Here is a 16,358-nt window from a genome sequence, read left to right on the forward strand (position 1 = left end):
ACATCATAGTTGAACTGGCCATCTGGAGCACCAGGAGTTTTCCCAGTGGGCTGCTTGACAAATGGGCCGATGCTACACAAAATATACATGTAAAAGTAACCAAGTGCTATGTGGTTGTCTGGCCCAGACAAGTGGGCTGCCGGCTACGGTTGGGTATTACATCCATCAGCCTCTCTCCCCCTGCCAGTTGCTTTTAGTGCACTCCCTATGGACCCGCCCCTTTTCCATTAAGAGGTGACATTTGGAGAAATCGTGGACTCGAGCAAGACTGACAAAGACAAACAAAACAAACAAACAAAAAAGTTAAAGGTAGTGCTGAAAAGCTGAAAGATGGAGAGATTGAAGTCTCTTGAGGCTGATGCAGCCAAAGGTTTTAAAATAAATTTGTATTCATTTGGCGCCGTTGCCAGTAAATCCCCACAGCTTAGTGACTGTGAAGGCACCAGCAGCAGAGGAGAGAGAGCAGTAAGCACGGCCCAGTGAGATCAGCAGTACCAGTTCAACTCTTAGTCAAGGTTTTGCAGCTAAAGTGGTATGAAAAAAGCCACACACATTTTTTTGTGGGCTGAGACGAAAGTTAACATAACCCTGGTTCTCTCCCCAAAAAGCAACTGAGATTTTTCTGTTGGATTTTGGATTACTGCAGAAAATAGATCTGTGGCAAACAAAAGTTTATGGTACTTAACATGTTTTGTTCAGCATAATGTTCACAAATTAACACCGCTTTTATGGTGTTTGGAGTGTAAATGTAATCTCCAGAAGTATTAAAGCTTAAGTTAGGCTAAATTAACTACATCACAGTCACATGATTTCAGTGTCACAACCGCAACGAGGCTGTAAAGCCATATTCAGCATTATGATGCTCCGTAGTCTCATCTCGCCACTTGTTAGCAATCGCCTTTCAAGAAACCTAAAGGCTTCTAAATTCCCAAGTCATGTGAATGCAGATGCAATGTCATAGAACAAAACTTGATAGCTTCTTAAGCTTGTGTTAACCACAGACTTTTTTTCAGACATCTAACCAAAAACCCATTTAAAAAACCCACTGACTTTGAGACGAGGGAGCTGGAAGTGCAAATGTTAACTCATTTCTGGGTTTTAGGACTCATTGCTATAGGAATATGATGAGCAAGGTTTGGGATTGGCTAGCTGGTTATTTAGCTGTATTGGATGCCTTTTGTTGAATTGTTTAACTGTTCATAAAGTCAATGTGTTTGTCGCTGTAACATTTTTCGAACTGACCAATCATAGCCTGGATGGGTGGGACATTAAAAAAGGGCTGACGTGCTGCAGCAAATTTTGAACTTATTGTTTTGCATGAATGGTTGTGATTATTGACAAGTTGGTACTTAACATTAACAAGTTAAAGTTGGCGGGCCGGTCTGAATCAAAAAGTCCAAGGCCATTTTTCATTCCCAGTCTGTCCTTGCATCACCGTATCTACCAAAGCAACAAAAGAGCAGTTCTGTGCACTAACAACTGATCCGCCTGTGCAGCTGTATTTACTAATCGACACTGCTTCAGATGACATCTAGACTAAAGGTTGTCTCACTAAATACTTGTTTTCTTTATTACTTTTAAGGCTCATTTATGCTCCCTTTATGTACGAAAATGTATACGTCCGTTTCAAACGATGTTACCGTCACTGTCCACATACTTCCATGCGCCCTTTACGTTGGCATGGATGTTAACCAATATATCCACCAGGAGGCAGCCCAGAGTCAAAAGTTTATGACAACAACAAACTCAAAAACAAACATGGCGACTGTGGAGGAGATATTGATAATGTACCTCTCGCATAAAAGACAAAAACAGAGGCAGCGTTGTAGGAGGCGGTGGTCGGTGAGGCCGTTAAATACATCACGACTGGAGGACGGAGAATTCTTTTCTCTAGTACTGCCGATGAGAGAAATTGAATTGTTATTTCTTCGTGTCTCACTAGAGCTACGTATCGGGTAGTGACAGCAACACTGCCCCCACGGTTCCTAGTGGTACTGCTCCGTTTGACCCGTATCCGTAAGCTTTATGGAAACGTGCAGAAATATGGACGAAATGAACACGGAGCACGGACTGAAGGCTCCGTCCATTTCCTGATTCGTATTTAACGTTGAGCATAAATGGGCCTTTACCCTCACAACTATGCATCTCTTCCCGTCCTATGGGAAAAGTGGCAGTGACTACAACTCAAAGAAAAGATGAAGATAAGGGACTTGGGATGTAACCTGTTTGAGATTTCCCTCAATGGGTGAGCAAAGCCTATGACTGAATGAAATCCTAGTTCATGTTTGGCAAAAACAATTTCAGATTCTATGAAGGGACTTGGTTTTTCTGTCACAGTCTGATTGGTTTCAAGCTCAATGTCATCTTGACCCCTATTTTTGACTTGGTCCTCACTTAAACTCAGCTTGTGCTTGGTACTGTTGTCTTGGACTCAGTTTAAGCCATCTCAATTATAGCTTCCTTGCAACTTTTTGTTAAAATGAAAGCGTGTCCTGTCTCTCTTTGACTCAACAGCTATTCAGTGTCTTTACTCCCAACAGTACAATATTGAAGACGAAGGCCAGAAAACCTATAGCCTCCATCACACTAAGTGCCACTCACTAAGCAGCCACACAGACACCAAGCTGAGCTGAAATCTTCAAGCAATCACACTTCAAATCTTGAAAGCTACTGAAGACAAGACATTGTCTGTTCTTTTCATGTACACCTCTGACTCACTATTTCACATTCCCTCTTTCTAAGGACTTGACAAACAATAGGAGCAGAGGAGCTGCCGAAAAAGGCTTGTGGGTGAAATCCCCAAAGAATCCCAAAGCCTCCATAATTGGAAAATTTAAGACTTCTGAAAGGATACAATCACGGTGTAAATTGAAATGGCTGACTCACACGTTTGTGTAGATTGAGAATCATAGAAAAAATAGATGAAACACTTGAGGATGGCTTGAAAAGTGGCAGTCTTTGATCTATGGGAGCTATTTAAACTGTTTTCTTCTGCTCCATGAAATCTCATTTTTTAATGTTTTTCTCATCTTGTGAACACAAGAAAATTATATGACTTTGAAGCCTCCTTGTTTAGACTGTCAATATAAGACATCTTTATGGGTACAAAATGACGAACCCTAATGGACCCGGGAAATCCATACCGAGATACAGTTGGACCCTATAATTTTTCAAAATGTATTTACTCGACCCGTTTTTGCCCGTGATAGTAGAGACTCGACCGGGTTATGCAAATATAAATGTTCAAACTTTTGTTAATATTAATGCTATTTTCTGTGTTTTAATGTAACTTAACATTTATTACTGGTTAAATTAGATTAATCACACTCTGACCCAAACCCATACAGGTCCTGGGTTGGGTCTCGGATCCTAGGGACCGGGTAGACCTACGAGGTCCTCTGGGCTACAAGGCTCGTTTTGTTTTACTTCGCCTAACTGACCTAATGTTAGACTTCCAAACAACAGTGGAAAATGTATTCAGATCTTTTATCAAGGTAAAAACAGCAATACCACAGTGCAGAAATACTATTTAAGTAAAAGGACAGTGAAATAAAATATGAACCATAGAGTAGTATGGGGTGGGGTTGGGTGGGCGAAGCAATTGTCAGACTATAGCTGGATTTATTCTTTTCCATCAATATGTTTCACCATACAAGCCTCATGTGTAGGAATTGATTTATAGTTCAACAGATTCTGTAGCCATTTGAAGTAGAGTTGAGATGTGTGTTGGACCTTATCAGCAGTGTTGCCAGGCACTAAAAATCATCCCATAAATAGACTCCAGAATCATCAGTTTCAGGCCAAACTATTGTACATTCTATTGGACGGTATGTCAGTCTCTCTCTCAGTCTGTCATTGATCCAACACTTTAGTCTAGACGGAAATAGCTAACTACTGGATGTATTGCCATGACATTTGGTACCCAGATTTATGTTCCCCAGATGATTAATCCTAACGACTCTGTGATCCCCTGACTTCCTTTAGTACCACATGAGGTTGGCATTTGTGGTTTGAGTGAAATATCTCAACATCTACTGCATGGCCTGCCAAGAAAATTGGTAGTCTAAACACATTTCTGTCCCCCTAAGAATGAAGTGTAACAACTTTGGTGATAGCCTGACTTCATCAAGCGCCATCATCAGGTCAGAATTTTTAATTTGTGTAATACTTTGGTTATGGCCAAACACCCACAAATCTAATGACATTCCCATCCCATCTTGTTGTGTGTTTAGTGCTACTTCGAATAGTAAAAAACTAAGAGGTGATTATGGTAAACTTCCTTCTTGCTTAAAGAGATACCTTGCAGATTTTCAACTAACTTTATATCATAACAATGTGGGTAGTATGTGTAAATAAACTGTGATCCAAGCAAAAAAAAAAACCCTGGATGACTTGTTTCAAGATTTTCACATGCTGAGCTGTGCCACCATGACACACCCAAAATAATCGCATTTGGGTTCTTTCATAAACACAGTTATTCAACAGAGAAGATTAGTCGATCTGGCTTATAGCCATATCCACATGAATATTTATGAATATGGGCTGAAAGACTTAAGGTACAATGCTTTCAGTCACTTTAATTGAGATATTAATTCAAAAGAGGTACAAAACAAATCTGCTCTCCATTACTGTATTGCCACCATCTGGTAAGGTTTGGGGTTGGATGGATAGCATTCTTTAACAAATCTGGTTGATGATGCACTCTGGTACAAGAGTAAATATTGCTTATTTAGTATTATGATCATTAGCTTTTGGTTTTTGTGCTCTTCATCATGGACATGTGTTTCTACTGCCAATATTACAGACTACCTAAGTATGGTAATAAATGTTACATGACCTAGAGTTTCTTTCATATGCAAGATCCCCAAAAACATATGTGATTGCAATCTGTGCAAAATGTGGCCCAACTCACTCCCTTGGCTCTTTAAAGCTGTTACATCAGCCACCAACTGATGTCAGACCAAGATCTTGAGAGTTCTCTGCCAGTCAGACAAATATGAGTTGAAAGGAGAAACATGGAGACAGATGGGGACAGTCCAATCCCGGTGCTTGTTCCAAAAGTCTCTGAACAGAGTATGGACTGAATGACGTGGCCTATTTGAAGAACAAAGAAATCTCATGTTCTCGTCTCATATTCACCATTCTCCTGTTCTATTCCCTTACTTTTGTTTTTTAGTTATTATGGGAGGTCTATGGGGCCGCTCTACTGCTGAGCATGTAATATGGGTGCGTGACAACCTTGCTCAGTCTGCTTGTGACTCAACTGTCAAACTGAACCACTAATAACATCCTTTGATGGAGGGTTGGTGGGAGAGGAGAATAATGTGGGCTCAGAATGGTTGCAGGGAGATAGAAGGAAGAGAAAGCTCAGGAAATGCAATCAACTCAGTTTCTAGTCAAAATGGAGGAAATGGTCATTTGATTGTCAGAAGGCTAATAGCAGGAAGAAGATCAGAACAGCAGGAAATGAATTTTGGCCTGATACTGTGCAATCATGCAAATTACATATTGTTTCCAGGAAGTAGAAAAAATACTTTGATATTTAGTTCCAGCTATTTTCCATTAAAATTGATGCCAATGTAGCAGGCTGGAAGCTACTGAGATCCATAATCCCCAAACAAAAATGTATTTCATTCTTTTTACCCATGCAATCAGCAGACATCTTATTAGCTACAGTAGCCTGACAGCTGGAGCAACATGGATTCATCAAAATGCTTCAAACATTCCTCATTCTGTGCTAATTCAACAGCATTGTTGAGTTTTTTGCCCACACAATGATGGCTGCTTTATACTGAGGCTCTGATTCTTGTTCCACGCCTACAAAGCTCATTAGACAGCTTTCCATCTAAACGTGGCACAAATTTTAACCAAATTTCAAAACTGGCAAAAGAAAATGCAAATGAACGTGTGTTTCTCTCCACAACAGTTACAGCATGTAAATATAAGGAGTTAAGTGAATCGTACTAAACAGTTGGTGGTACTTATTCTCCAGTTGGCTGCAATTTCACTATTGCAGAAGGAGAGGAGGCAATGAGATGTTAAGAGCACCAGTCAAAGCCATAGATGTATAATGACAGCAACACCATACTGGACCCCAAGTCCAATGGAATTGCTCCCTGGCACATACACCACACAAAAAAGGATATCCAGGATATTCGGCCCACTGAATATGCACAGTAGTGTTTCTCACACTGAGTTTGCCCACAAGTTCCCATTAGGCTCATAGACTTTACATTGTGATGACATTACAGAATTTCTAAAGGTCTAGTGTGTAAGATTTAGGTGGACTTAGTGGCATGTAGCAGTGAGGATTGCAGATTGCAACCAGCTGCAGTGATGCGGGCGCTGTGCCAGGCTGTTGTGGTGAAGAGGGAGCTGAAGCTATAGACTGGCTGGTCCATCTACATCTCAGCCCTCACCTATGGTCATGAGCTTTGGGTAATGACCGAAAGAATGAGATTGCGGATACAAGCGGCCAAAATGAGTTTCCTCTGTGGGGCGGCTGAGCTCAACCGACATCCTGTGGGAGCTCGGAGTAGAGCCGCTGCTCCTTCACATTGAAAAGGGGCAGGTTGAGGTGGTTGGGACATTTGATTTGGATGCCCCCATCCAGCTAGAAGTGTTCCTGGGCATGTCCAACTGGTAGGAGGCCCCAGGGCAGACCCAGAACATGCTGGAGGTATTATATATCGCATCTGGCCTGGGAATGCTTTGGGGTGCCCCGGGAGGAGGTGAAAAGCATTGCTGGGGAGAGGGTCTTCTAGGGGGCTTTGCTTGCCCGACTGCCCCCGTGACCAGACCCCAGATAAGTGGATGAAAATGGATGGATGGATGGATGGATGGATAGAACCAGCTGAAATTTCACCAGGTTAGAATCCTTCAGTGTTCATTGTTTGGGAGCTTTTTGCCAGGATCTGAATTATCCACAGAAGTCTTTCTCTCCAAAATAAATGGACCAGGATATTAAAACCAGTAAAAACACTGAATAAAGCAGTTGAACGTTAGAAATCAGTGTTTCTGCGATGCTATTTTGCATGTTCGAGAATAGCTGCCAGCCCAGCACCTGCTAATGTGTGCTCGCCTTTTTCAGATGATCTTTATCGGTAGCCGAATTATCTACAGAGGTCTCAACATCTCCACATCAAACAGATCCAATGATTTCAACCAGTAAAAACACAAAATAAAGCAGTTACACTTGCTCTTACCACTGAGGGGCTGCAAGCTATGATTAACATTAAAAAAATGTTTTACAAATACACAACCTCCATGGATCAAAAACGTATTATAGAAAGTGTCAAAATTAAACTTGTCTGCAGTTCGAGGTTTCCTGTCAACAGTTTTACACGTCTCTTTTGGGGAATTGAAAACGGTGGAAAGCATAATGGAAATATGACATTTGTTTGTTTTGTGTATCAGTGTAAGAAAGGTTACAGTCTCCTCATGAGTCCCATGTTCGCCTGCCGCTATTTTAAGACTCCTCAGTGGAGCAGAGGCTTCAGTGGGTGTTGAGGTTACATGTTTCATGTATGTCTTAATTTATTCATCAAGTCTGTTTCCATTCAATTTTTAATTGATACACCAACTTTTCCACATCAGCCAAGCATGAAAACTGATTTTTAGACAGTGTTTCTACCAAGGTTTATTAATGTGTAAATTGAAAATGCACAAAAAAAATAGGCGGATGGAAACTCACGTATAGTTGCAACACATCAGATATCAGATTAGATAACACATTACTATGTCAATGAGGACATCTGGAGCTTCAAACTTCCTTAACGAGCAAGTATGATACACCACCGCCCCAAGCGAATATAAAACTGGCCACTCAACCTGGGAACAGTGAGGTCTGTGGTTTTTGACTTTTACAAATGTATTTTTAAGACTATGAGAACCACAAGCCAAATTCCATTCACTCCTGCTATACCAATGTGGGGACATACATTTTGGAGACAGATGAAGTATAAATGTTATTCATTAACAGAATGAATAACAGATGATTGATGCAACAAAAACAGCCCTCTGTTACTGTGCATATGCCAGATTTAAAAAATGACCCATTGCCAAACAAGAACATTGATATTTAACATTCCAGCAAATCCATATTAAATACAAATTTGTTATATAAATGTCAGACTTTGGTCAAAAACTACTTCTTCTGCAGTTGTTCAGGGGAGACATTCTGTTGCCTGAATTGAACTGAGTGGCCACAGCATACTACTGTGATCTGTTTGCTTATACATTCTGCAGCTACCAGCTCCAGTGGTTTCCCTGTATCTCAGCATACCCTATACATGTTAGCATGCATGGTGTTGATCCTTCACACACCCCGGTCTTTAATGCTTTTAACCTCCTGCTAGTCCTCAGAACATCCAGTTATCCATGACGTTATGGCGCACGGCTCAGATTTCCACTTCAGTCGCTCATCTCTCTCCCTGAATCATCAAACGGTCGAGGTTTTGCATCCAGGGTTGTCTGAGGTCATCATGGTTGTGTGACAGCTACATGACCTGTTGTTGACCCTCACAGCTGGACACAGACCTCTGTGGCTCATAGCAGTGTGTCCTAAAAACACCCCTGCTAATGTATGTGTATCCTGTCTACACTTCTTCAGTCTAAATAATAGAATATAAACTTCCAGTAGCTCATGTAATAGGATATTCAATGAAATGATTATGTAAGTTGTGACAATAATATACATGTAATAATTCAAACTATATGCACACAGGGTCCACTTTAAAATGCAAGGACAAAATCTGATGACAGGGTACATATCCGTGCAGGTCACACAAAATACAAGGGGCTAAAAATAAATACAACTACTGGAAGTTTCTGCAGCACATCAATGTCATAGCAAGGGTGCACATGAAGTGTCATATTTCAGTGGAGAGCATGCAGCCAAATGTTTTTACTGACCAGCCCTATTGAGCTGGCAGGTCAACAAGAGTGAGTGTCCAATGCTGGCTGAATGAATAACTGTGTCAGTATTATTGAAATGTGCAATACGTGGCACACAAAGGGCTCAAGGACTTAAATTTGTAGCCTGAGAAAAAAGTACTATTTTTAAAATAACTGGAAGAATATGAAAAAGCTCCAAGTTCAACTGCTTGACAATGCAAATAGCTAATCATGTGGCAGCAACTCAGTGTATTTAGGCATGTAGACATGGTCAACATGACCTGCTGAAGTTCAAACCGAGCATCAGAATGGAGAGGAAAGGTGATTTAAGTGATTTTGAACATGGTGTGGGTGTTGGTGCTAGAAGTCAAACCTTGAAGCAGATGGGCCACAGCAGCAGAAGACCACACCGGGTGCTGCTCCTGTCAGCTAAGAAGAGGAAACTGAAGCTACAATTCGCACAGGCTCACTAAAACTGGACAATATAAGATTGGAAAAACAAATTTGATGTAAACAACATGAAAGCATGGATCCATCCTGCCTTGTATCAACGGTTCAGGCTGCTGCTGGTGGTGTAATGGTGTGGGGGATATTTTCTTGGCACATTTTGGGCCCCTTAGTACCAACTGAACATGGTTTAAACACCACAGCCTACCTGAGTATTGTTGCTGACCGTGTCCATCCCTTTATGACCACAGTGTACCCATCTTCTGATGGCTACTTCCAGCAGGATAACGCACCATGTCACAAAGCTCAAATCATCTCAAACTGGTTTCTTGAACATGACAATGAGTTCACTGTACTCCAATGGCCTCCACAGTCACCAGATCTCAATCCAATAGAGCACCTTTGGGATGTGGTGGAATAGGAGATTGGCATCATGGATGTCCAGTTGAAAAATCTGCAGCAACTGTGTGATACTATCATGTCAATATGGACCAAAATCTCTGAGGAATGTTTCCAGCACCTTGTTGAATCTTTGCCACGAAGGCAGTTCAGAAAACAAAGGGGGGTCCAACCTGTTACTAGCAAGATGTGCTTAATTAAGTGGCCAGTGAGTGTATATGGGGCATTTTTACCTGCTACCAGAGTCCTGCACTGGTTACAGGGTACCCGCAAAAACAGCTGATTTGCAGGTGGTTTTTAAAAAAAACATTTTTCCCCGGGTACGGATCTGGGTGGAAAAAATAACACGCGGGTCGGATCGCGGGTTTTAGATAAACACATCAGTCATTAGTTCGGTAAACTACAGATAACTATCTTGGTCATTATTTACTCTCTGATGATCGCCTCCGCTATTTCGCAACGGTCATTGGTTCAGCTGTTTACACGCGTTTCACCATCTAATAACACAATTTGTGATTGGAAGACAGAATCAACATGGCTGCCACCGTCTAACAAGCGCTGCTTCCAAAACAATAAATAATTATTTAGGTATTTGAGAAATAAGTGGATAAAACGTACAACTATCACTTTATAATGTTTCTGAAGTGTTTCCCTGATGGATTACTTCTCTCCTCGATGGATTCTAAAAACACGTGACGGCTCGTAACTGCTGAACATCGCTCTGGACAGAAAGTAAGTCTTTTATTACACATGTAAAGTTCCTTTACATAGATTAAAAGTTTAAAAGCATTAAACGTAACAAACGAGTGCTTTTACACTCATATGGGAGAAGAACACAGAGGGTTGATGATGGAGCAGAAGTCAGGTTTTTATTGTGAGAGCTGCTTCATTCAGGTCGTTGTTTACTTACTGGCACCTTAACTGTGGCGATATGCTGTTCAATATTCAGCCAATATGACCCAAAATGATTACTTTAAATCCGGGTTACGGGTCGGGCTGCGGGTCGTGTTTCAACGGGTCGGACCGGGTTGCGGTACTAATTGGCCTGATGTGCGGGTTTGCGGTTCGGGTGCGGGTTTGTACGTCGCCGGGTCGGGTCGGGGCGGATCTTGAAAACTGGACCCGTGCAGGACTCTGCCTGCTTCTACTCTAACTCCCTCCTCATAACATGTGGTTGCTGCCAGCCCCACTGTGTGCATATTGAATTTTATTGAAACTAAATCTGACAAAAAAATATATAGAGTGTAAAAGGTTAAAAAAAAATTCAGACATAAGTATACAGAGAGTGTCAATCACATGAGCTCAATGTGTTTAAAAAGTCATTGGGACTAAAGTACAGTTCATATGAGAATATGGTACAGTTCATGTCTTAAATAATATGTTAAATTCATTAAAAACAGACACCCCTATACATTTTTATTTTATTTTAGTGTGTCTTCAATGGTTATCTAATGCATTTTTCATTGTACTTTACTTGTTACTGTGTTGGTGTAAACAGATCGCTACATCGAGTATTGAGCTGGGAGGAACATAAAACCCCTTAGAGACAAGCGCTGCAGAATAAATCCTGCAGCCGAGGTGAACGCAAGCTAAAGTTTTGTGCCTCTTTGTTTACACATAGGCCTACAGGTGCATTAATATTACTCAGTGTCACATTCATGTACCTTTGTATAAGGTAGGGTGACCATATTTTGATTTCCAAAAAAGAGGACACTCAGCCGGCCACAACATAGCCTACTTAAATGATACTCGCAGTTTACTCAAAGATGCCTTATAATTTTAATATATTTAAAATTTATACGTAGGCCTACGGATAGAAAATTCAGTTATATTACAAAATAATATCTCTCAAAGACAGAAATTCAGATAGGCCCCAATAGAGGACACATACACACACTAGAGTGTGGCGATCCGCGCCCGATGGTACCCGACAGGTCGGCCGGGTTTGGTCAAAAATGTAGCTATAAATTGTATTCGGGCTCGGGTCGGATTCGGTCAGCTTTCAGTGAAAATGTAGTGTAAAAATAAATAAAATCCTATTGTCTGTCCTGTTTATTGCTTGGGCACTGTTATTTACGTGACAACACCTGAACATAACACACACAGACACACATTGGCTGTTTGTTTCTACCTCTCTCCTTTCTGGAAGTCTCGGACCTCCAGCCGCCCGCCTCCGCCTTGATTAAACGCTGAAAATAAAACAAAAGAGGGAGACAGGTTTTTCCTATTTTATCTTATTTTGTTTTATTTCTCCCTCTCCTCTCGCTAGAAGCGTCGGACCTCCCGCCTCCCGCTCCCGTCTCAAACACGGAGGTCTCCCTCTCCGCAGCTGAGCACCCACAGCGCACGCCTGGCCTGTTAAATAGCCCGTAACCACTGTGTGACACAAACACGGGTTTGGGTTCGGACAGAAATATGCTGCCCGTGCCGCACTCTAACACACACACACAAACACACGGAAAAGCGGACATTATCATCAGTTTATAAAACCCCCCAGACGCCCCGGACGGGACGTGAAAAGTGGACATGTCCGGGCAAAAGAGGACATTTGGTCAGCCTAGTATAAGGGATGAGAGTGTTGTGAATCCCTGGCTATAATGTGCAGTGTGTAAAGTTGATTATTTTTGCAGTAAGTTGTTGAAATAGAGATGTTTACGAGCTTATGCTAGGCTAGCAGTCCTGCTGCTAATGGGTAAGGTAATGTGCACAGCACAGAGAAATGCTAATGACACACTCAGTAGGGGTTTGTTTATTACTTGTAAAGATATGTACAGTGCAGTGTAATGCAATGTTGCTGTCTTTAAACACTTAATGCATATTGTGTATTTTAAATTTTTCCTCTGTTAAGAAAGCAGAATAAATCCTGCAGCCGAGCTGAACGCAAGCTAAAGTTTTGTGCCTCTTTGTTTACACATACAGACGTGAAGGCATTGTGTTTGCTACTTGCCCTGGTTCCCCTAGGCCTGAGGCCAGCAACACTTTGATAGATTTATTTTTCTGTGAAATGTAAAAACACCAAAAAGGTTGCACTGCTGCGTCACATTGCCTCTGATATAATTAAGTTTTTATTTTAATAATTTTTAAATAGAATGTATTGCTTTTTTACTCAGTTATATTTATGCTGTAGTTTTTACTTGTTAAAGAGCCATGGAGAGAAAAAATCGAAAAAATTAAACCAGCCACATAAAATTACAGAAGAGCTCCATGATGCCCAAGTGGACAAACGTGGCTTTCATGGTCAGGGTTGCAGTTACTACACAGTCCGAACCACCAAGCTAAAGCATCTGTATTTGATGACTTGAGAAAGAGACTCACTGTCAGGTTAAAAATTTCAATATGACAACTTTGACCATTATTTTAGCTTACATTTTAGCTAACATTTAAAAGTATATATTAATTTCGACTGCATGATGTGAACTGCATATATTCTAATCCTAACTTGGGGGAAAAATGCATCATGGATCATCGTTCCTGTGGCCGCACTTGCCTGACAAGGACTAAATGCACAAACTTGCTATATTTAATTTCCCCATGGAGAGAGACTCTCACTGCAGCCTGTTCTTTTTTGTTGTGAAAATGTCGGTATACAACCCCATCCTGCGGACAATAAACAAGGTGCAGATGTTCCTCTGTGTCACCCGTGATGAGGATATATAGCAAGAGCTGGACGGAGCAGTGAGTGACAACAACCCCACCCACATGTAAGACGACTGTTTTCAGTGGAAACGCAAGGGTCAAGGTACCAAAGGTACTCTATGGAAAGTGTTGGTGGAAACTGGGCTCAAATGTCTCCCCCTCTCTTCCTGAGTTATGGTGTTGTGTAATGGCCAGTAAAGTTGGAAGATGGTCTTTGACCCTTTGAATATATAATTTTATCACATAATCCTTTTCAACATTTTTGTGAGATTGTCATAATTAGCATATGAATTCTCAGCTTATGGCCGACAACATGTCAAGGTGTTATTGCATTCATGAGAATAGTTTGAAATTATTTTGAATTATCAAAAACAGTTGATAACCACTGTTGTGATATCTGATATCTCTGATTGGGGTTTTATGCTTTGTCGAGCCACCTAAAGCAAAGAAAGGCTGACTCTTTCAAACTTGCTTTGCAGCATGACACTCAAGGCTCTTTCATTTGATTGTTGCCATAATGTTGTTTTGGAGTAATTGCTAAATTGATTGATGGTGTGCATGAATGGCTTCCAAACAAATTGGGATGTCACAAAATCCTGTTAATAGCTACGTAACTCAGATTGAACAAAAGCTCCAGCAGATAAATATGAAAACAGCCATGTAGTGTCCGACTCTGCACAAACAAGAAAAGTGATTTCTACTGTATAATGTTTTATAAAATTCCCAGGTAAAGCAACAAAGTGCACTCATATTAAGGAAGCTTTCCATATTTCAATGAAGGCACAAGGTTCTGCCTGACCTAAAGGCAGACACAGAGTGGGCAGGTAGGATTAAATGCAGTACCTAAATCAAAGTTCAGGCTTACAGACGGGCAACTGACAGGCAGCTTGAAGTGAGGCTAACAAACAAAATAAATAGAGGAACTGGCAGGCAAACAGAACATCATAAACAGCTTGTAAAAAATGACAGGTTTCAGGCAGAAATGGCTAACAACAAAGCAAACAACATATCCTGGCAAACAACATGCAAAAGTGTCCTCTTTGTATAAACAGAGACAGTAATTGGAAATGGAGTGCAGCTGGGGAGGCAGGTGGCAGCTGATTACATACGTACGAGCTACAGGTGTGAAGTGGGTCGGAAATGAACCCTCTCATGTGTGAAGACTATTTTTTTAGTCATACACTAAGGACTTTGCAAAGACTGGGGATCACTCAATTTGCAAAAGTACAGCTAGATTCCTTTGGAAATTATTTCCCATCCTGCCCCTGGTAGAAATATTACAGCAAACTCCCTTTAAGAAATATGACATTACTCTTTATGTTTTTATTTTTTCTAAAAGGCAGATGGAACAAATGCTGATTAAGAGATGGAATGGATTCACAAAAACTAGTGGAATAGTGGACTCTAAAAACTTATTTCACCAATATGAGTGTTCTTTTGCAGGACACAGAAGTGCAGACTTCAGCCCGTACTTTATATGAATACCTGAGTGCACCTTTTTTAAGAAAACATAACAAAAATCTTGAATTATTTTGGTTTGATGAAAATGAGAAGCTGGACCGGTTGGCAAATAATGAGCTAGGGTGGGAGAGCCCTTCTGTGCGGAGTTTGCATGTTCTCCCTGTGTCAGCGTAGGTTTTCTCCAGGTGCTCCAGCTTCCTCCCACAGTCCAAAGACATGCAGGTTAATTGGTGACTCTAAATTGTCCGTAGGTGTGAATGTGAGTGTGAATGGTTATCTGTCTCTATGTGTCAGCCCTGCGATAGTCTGGCAACCTGTCCAGGGTGTACCCCGCCTCCTGCCCAGCGTCAGCTAGGATCGGCAGCGTCAGCTAGGATCGGCTCCTAGCTGACGCTGGGCTCGGCTGCACGTTTCCTGAAAGCTTATGGATACAGATTAAATGGAGCAGTGCCGTCAAAGATTGTGAAGGTAGTGTAGCGTAGTTTGAATAAGATACAACTATAGGAGACAATGAAGAAATTTAAATAATGGCAGAACTTGATGAATCACTAATATGTAATAATATATAGTGAAATTAGTTACAAGAATTTTTGTCCACGTCCAGATGTATTTAATGGCCACACAGACCACAGCCGTCTATGAGACTGCTCTGTTTAAAGGTACAATATTATGACCTCCTACACCATCCCCTCGTTTGTTGTTGTGTGAAACTTTTGACTCTGCCCTCTAGTGCCATGTTTTGGCTTTATCTATGTCATCACTAAGGGTGGGGGAAAAAAATCAATACAGCATAGTATCTTGATATTATTGTGTGGCAAGATTGTATTGTCACACAGTGCCAAGTACCGATTCTTTTATTTTATAAATTATTAATATAACAAATACAAATTAAACTTTGACAGCCTGCTAAAGGGTCAAAGACGTATAAGGCCTTTGAGTGGCCCATTTTTAAAATACTTAAAATAAAGATATATTTGGCTATTTTCCAAACATTTGGAATGTAGTGTACACATACATGTATGTGAAAACTTCAAACAAAGATATTTTAGTGTTTTTAAACCTAAATAGGGCAACGACCTTAAAAAAGTCATTTGGGGCGACCGTAATTTATCTAAAAATTAATAGATTTCCTTAACAAAACTTATATTTTAATAAGTATCAGTAATTAAATTAACTGTTCAAGAAAGATAGACTCATGTGTCCTTTAAATTTTTGAAAACCATTTTTAAATACATTTTATCTATAATGGCAGTGTCTCCCTCATAAAGCCATTACATATAATTTTTTTACTCTAAAATTCATAAAACTGATTTAAAATGTGTACAGATAGTATCCACTTATGCATGCTATACCAATGATTTATATTTGAACCAAAACTGATAGACATTAAATTTTGAATTTAGTACAGAATTGCCAATCGTTGGTTACCCCACATGACAGGTGGTCGCCCCAAATGATGAGAAACAGCAGGCAGTTAAGGCTATTCAATAATTTACAGAGTTGAGACAAATTTAAAAAAA

At 40.6% G+C, this 16,358-nt stretch overlaps 1 protein-coding gene across 2 annotated transcripts in view; it reads left to right on the forward strand.

Moving 5' to 3' along the window:
• The window catches only part of LOC126399534 (urotensin-2 receptor), a 171,958-nt gene that overhangs the window by 122,931 nt on the left and 32,669 nt on the right, over positions 1-16,358 (forward strand). The window contains exon 1 of one of the 2 annotated variants that reach the window (XR_007570907.1): positions 10,270-10,473. The exons of the other annotated variant lie outside the window; for it this stretch is intronic. The gene's annotated coding sequence lies outside the window, so the exon portion shown is untranslated. Of the gene's footprint in view, positions 1-10,269; positions 10,474-16,358 lie in introns of those variants that run through there. 2 annotated transcript variants of the gene reach the window in all.

Source organism: Epinephelus moara, chromosome 13, assembly GCF_006386435.1.
Source record: "Epinephelus moara isolate mb chromosome 13, YSFRI_EMoa_1.0, whole genome shotgun sequence".
NCBI classification, from domain to species: Eukaryota; Metazoa; Chordata; class Actinopteri; order Perciformes; family Serranidae; genus Epinephelus; species Epinephelus moara.